Consider the following 6006-nt stretch of genomic DNA (forward strand, 5'->3'; position numbering starts at 1 on the left):
TTATTCATCAGACGCTTACGTTACTCCTAGAGCATGTGGACCAAGCTTGTCTGCTTGTCTCATGTAGTGAATATAGTAAACTGCAGCAGATAATAGATGCAAAAGTGGATACACATTTTCTCTGACCAGAGAGAGAGAGAGAGAGAGAGAGAGAGAGAAAGAGAAAGAGAGATACAGTCGCCTATACAATGCTGGTATGTACTTAAGCAGTGCGTAACAAGGTTCCATTTATGGCCATTCAAACATTTTCCGTTCCAGTAAAGGCATGGTATACCGAAACAAAAGAACGAATTAATAAACGCAGGATCGGCGATTTTCTGTGTATTGTCCTAGTAAAATGCTCTCCGATAATCTGACTACCATTTGACTGAACGGACTCAGTCACATCCATCAGCGATATCTACTTCGAAACACACCACAAACAACACAGATAACCATGAAACTGACACTGCATCAGGAGGTAAAACAAGGAAACGCTTTCCACAAATTTGACATTCCATTGAAATACCTCCTACATGACACATGGTGTGAGTAATCTGACCCGTCCAGCGATGACCATCGGCCCGCTTGGCTACCCCGTAATACACCTGACGCCCAGATTTCATCGTAGCATTGCACCAGAACACTTCCATACACAATCATCCTGTCACAAATCAATAGGCAATGAGACAAGTCCTAAGTCCCTTTGTCTTTCAATCAATACTTGGTAATATTACTAACGAACAAGTTACTCCCCATTTAATGTCAATATTGGGCAACGACATAATTTTTTTGTTCTGAAGTATTATTTAGTATTTCCAAGGCCGTGACCATAAAGGCAACATGAAATTGCTTTTATCACTCATTGGGTGATGGTAGGGTATGATTTCATAGTTAATAACGTATCTAATCCCTGGTGAATGAATCATTTCCCTGAAGGGTTGTGTCGGTGAGACACTGACCTGAGACAAATGCTTGCTTATGCATGAAATGAACGCGTAACTTACGTGTTGCTTTAGCCGTAAACTGTACAATGTTGACGCAGTGAGGGGTGATGGATAATACTGGTGTACCTGGATTACACAGTGTATGCATCCTGTATTGATTTCTAGAAATGGAAGAGTGAAGTCACACAGGCATTATACTGCCGACTGCTTTGGGACTGACATGATGTACATACATTGTCAGATGCATATAGCGTTATGTGTTGACTCTCTGTTTGAAACAATGAGTTAACTAACATCACTTGATTTGTTGTTTGACGCCGCACTCAGCAATATTCCAGCTATATGGTAGCGGTCTGTTAATAATCCAGTCTGGACCAGACAGTCTAGTGATCGACATCATGAGCATCCATCTACGGAATTTAGTTACCATGACATGTGTCAACCAAGTCGACATGAGTTCGTGCAAGAGTTTGATATGAGTCTAACAAGCAACAAAGACATGTGATATATAGAAACAATTGCATTCTGAGTTGTTTTTTCTGTGGCAGTAAAACTACAATGTCAATTTAATGTTAACAGTAGTTTTACAAGTGATGATAACATTCACCTCGCTGTCACATATGTACTGTGAGATGACCAAAGCAATAGCATCTCCCAATCTACTAAGTGTAACTATTCTGGAACCCTGTGTGACATTCAGGGTTAAACTATGCTGGGAAGGTCCATATTGTAGCAGTTCCTTGAAGTACCTTCCACTCTCAGTCTACATATAGCAACCTGTGCCAAGATGAATGTTCACAGAAGCATTGTCATACACTTGAACTTACTGTTTCGGGGATATGTACTATTTATGGGATGAGTGTTGCCAGTGAATGATTGACCATGGTTGATATGTACTGTTTATGAAATGAGTGTTGACAGTGCATGATTGACTAAGGTTGATATGTACTGTTTATGGGATGTGTGTTAACAGAGCATGATTGACTATGTTTGATATGTACTGTTTATGAAATGAGTGTTGCCAGTGAATGATTGACTATGGTTGATATGTACCGTTTATGAAATGAGTGTTGACAGTGAATGATTGACCATGGTTGATATGTACTGTTTATGAAATGAGTGTTGACAGTGAATGATTGACTACGGTTGATATGTACTGTTTGTGGAATGAGTGTTAACAGTGCATGATTGACTAAGGTTGATATGTACTGTTTATGGGATGTGTGTTAACAGAGCATGATTGACTATGTTTGATATGTACTGTTTATGAAATGAGTGTTGACAGTGAATCATTGACTATGTTTGATATGTACAGTTTATGAAATGAGTGTTGACAGTGAATGATTGACTATGGTTGATATGCATTGTTTATGGAATGAGCGTTAACAGTGCACAATTGACTATGGTTGATATGTACTGTTTATGAAATGAGTGTTGTCAGTGAATGATTGACTATGGTTGATATGTACCGTTTGTGGGATTAGTGTTGACAGTGTATGATTGACTATGGTTGATCTGTACTGTTTATGGGATGAGTGTTGACAGTGCATGATTGACTATGTTTGATCTGTACTGTTTATGGGATGAGTGTTAACAGTGAATGATTGACTATGGTTGATGCGTACTGTTTATGGAATGAGTGTTAACAGTGCATGATTGACTATGTTTGATATGTACTGTTTATGAAATGAGTGTTGACAGTGAATGATTGACCATGGTTGATATGTACTGTTTATGAAATGAGTGTTGACAGTGAATGATTGACTACGGTTGATATGTACTGTTTGTGGAATGAGTGTTGACAGTGCATGATTGATCATGGTTGATATGTACTGTTTATGAAATGAGTGTTGACAGTGAATGATTGCCTATGGTTGATATGTACTGTTTATGGAACAAGTGTTCCCAGTGAATGATTGACCATGGTTGATATGTTCTGTTTATGAAATGACTATACCTCCTAACTTCAGCCAAGCGTTGATATGTAAGAAGCCACCTGGAGATCGTGTGGTCAGACTCCCTGCCTTGGTTGACACATGTCACCATATCCCTTTTGCATAGATCGATGCTCATGATGATCATACTTGGTTCCGATCCGTTATTTACAGACCGACACCAGATAGCGAGAACATATAGAGTCTAACATTGTCTTTGTATGACTTCTCGCCATCGATAGGATGTTGACGCAGACATACAAACATTTACAAGATATTAAAATATGCCTCTAGAATATTATCGTATATCAAAAAGGAACCACAATAAAAGATTTTCTCTGAAGGATAGTCTCAGTTGGTTTCACGATTCTGGAAACGATATCAGTTTATTATAACAGCTTTCAAACGCCCACGGAAACTGACTTTACGTAATGTGTTACAAACATAGATCGATTGTTCACATATTTCATGTATATACCAGTATCGGAATAGATAATGCAGCAATTAAAACAGTCGGTTGTCACAACATATTGTAAATAGTTCACTGAGCGGTGTTCTTTCTTAATCTGCTGCTGTAAAACGCCAATGATACCATTTTGACTGAATGGCGTTCTCAAAGAGAAACTAATAGATGCAATATTAATATTCCTTGTCACGTTATTCTGTTTTGTGTACCGATGTAGTGTCATTGATAGCAATGCCGCCAACTGTATTGAACGCACTGACCGTTCCTCTTGAGGCTGTCTCAACAGACCAAGGCTTCCCTTCAAATAATCCTGGCGACAGTAAGTGTCTGGAGAGGTATCCGCTAACAAACACATTTAAGAGATCGCAGATAACCACTTAAGAGCTGAATATAATTTCACAGAAAACCGTGCTATATTTCAGTTTATGCAATACAAATATACAGTCCAAATATCAAATAATAAAAAAATCATCATCATCATCAACATCATCATCATCATCATCATCATCATCATCAATTATTTCAAACAAATGTCCATGAGGGCAACGGTACAATATGTGTAAAACATTTAGACAAAACATGTACCGGTATATGCGCCACACTCAGAATATAGATGTTACTATATGTAATCCAGAAATCAAACACTGGTGTGTATGTAGGTGAACGTTTGTGTCTTTTATACCGTCGTCTATATGAGAGATGTCCAAAATCATGTCCCTGAGCCACGCATTTTGGTACCCGTCTTTGCCACATCAGTCTTAGCTTATGTCTCAGTCACCCGTTTGTCAGCTTATTTCTCAGTCACGTGCATCTCAGCTTATGTCCCACTCATGTGTATCGCAGCTCATGTCTCAGTCACGTGCATGTCAGTTCATGTCTCAGTCACGTGTAGGTCAGCTCGTCACCGTTACCTGTATGTCAGGTCATGCCACAGTCACCTGAAGCTCAGCTCATGTTCCAGTTGCGTGTATGTCCCCTCATGCTTCAGTTACGTGTACGAGGGGATGTCAGTAAGTTTTGAGCCTTGCATAGAAAAACACAAAATATTGGTATGAACCACATTTATTTTTCAGCATAGTCCCTTTGCGAGTCAAGACACTTGTTCCATCTTTTCTGCCAGTCGCTGATGCCATCTCTGTAGAAGGCGCCATTTTGGTCCTCAAACCAAGCCTCAGTAGCAGCAATAAGCTCATTATCACCCTGAAATCTACGACCACGCAAGTGTTTCTTGAGAGTTAGGAACAGATGGTAATCACTTGGTGCCAGGTCTGGAGAGTAGGGGGGGTGCGGCAAGATTTCGTACCCGCATTCCTGGGCAGCAGCGGCTGCAACGCGAGAAGTGTGTACTGGAGCATTGTCTTGATGTAGAAGAATACCACGTTGCCCCGGCCCTTCTCCTTGATTGACTGTCGCACTTGCCTCAACAAGTTAGCGTAATATTCCCCATTCATTGTTCTTCCTTTTGCTAAGTAATCTATGTGGATGACGCCTTTGCTATCCCAGAAGACTGTCGCCATTACCTTCTGCACTGATCTGGAGGCTTTGAACGTTTTGGTCCTGATAGGAGTGACATGTTTTCATTCCATGGATTCTTGTTTGCTCTCAGGATCATAGTGGTGGATCCGGTTGTTGTATCCGGTTAGCATGGAGTTGCTTATGGTGACCCTTGTTTGCTTCATTTCATCTGTAAGCATTCTTGGCACCCATCTTGCGCACACCTTAGACATGACGAGATGTTCATGAAGAATTGTCTCGATGGATCCGTGTGAAATGCCTGTGGTCTCCTCTAACTCGTGGAGCGTGATTCGACGATTTTCCAGCACAAGTCTATGCAGTCTGTCAATGTTTTCCTGACTAGTGCTTGTTGTTGGGCGACCTGGATGGAGGTCATCTTCAGACTCTCTCTACCATGCTCAAATTCATTGACCCATCGTTTGATGGTAGCAGATGAAGGGGAAGACTTCCCGTAAACTGCTGAAAGCCTTTCTTCAATGTTCTTCGCCGAGTTTCCTTGAAGAACTAAAACGTTAATTACTGCTCTATACTCAATATTATTCATTTTCACTGCCGTGAAGGGGGTCTCTTTCTGTCAATGTGAGCAGTTCAATAACTTCTGAGAGTAGGATACCAAAACTTATATATCACATCAGCTACACACCATGCGTGTGAAAAATGCTCAAGGCTCAAAACTTATTGACATCCCCTCGTATCTCAGCTTATGTCCAGGTCAACTGTACGACAGCTCACAACAAGCTTACATTAACAGCCGCCTTCTCTTACGGAGCAATAAAATTCTTCTATTTTATTACTTTACAACGCTTGTCGTAAGGGGCGACTAGTGGGATCGGGTGGTCAGACTCGGTGACCTTGACACATCGCATCCCAAACATATCGATGCTGACGATGTTAATCACTGGATAGTCTCGGCAAGACTCGATTATGTATAGTTTACCGTCATCATTGTAGGGATATTGCGAGGAATGTAGCGTTAAACAACTAACAAAACTGAAACAAAAAATCTATCAAACTTTAATGGTGATGACAGAAGGACCTGAACCATATGTCAATATTATGTCAAAAGCAGTGAGCTGCGGGAATATTTCTCAGCATGGAGAGAACGCTGACTTGCGATGCTGCCTTGGAGAGTTTTTTTTTTCAACATCTGCTGATAATTCCCTGG

The sequence above is a fragment of the Haliotis asinina genome, chromosome 2 (genome assembly GCF_037392515.1).
Source record: "Haliotis asinina isolate JCU_RB_2024 chromosome 2, JCU_Hal_asi_v2, whole genome shotgun sequence".
Lineage (NCBI taxonomy): Eukaryota > Metazoa > Mollusca > Gastropoda > Lepetellida > Haliotidae > Haliotis > Haliotis asinina.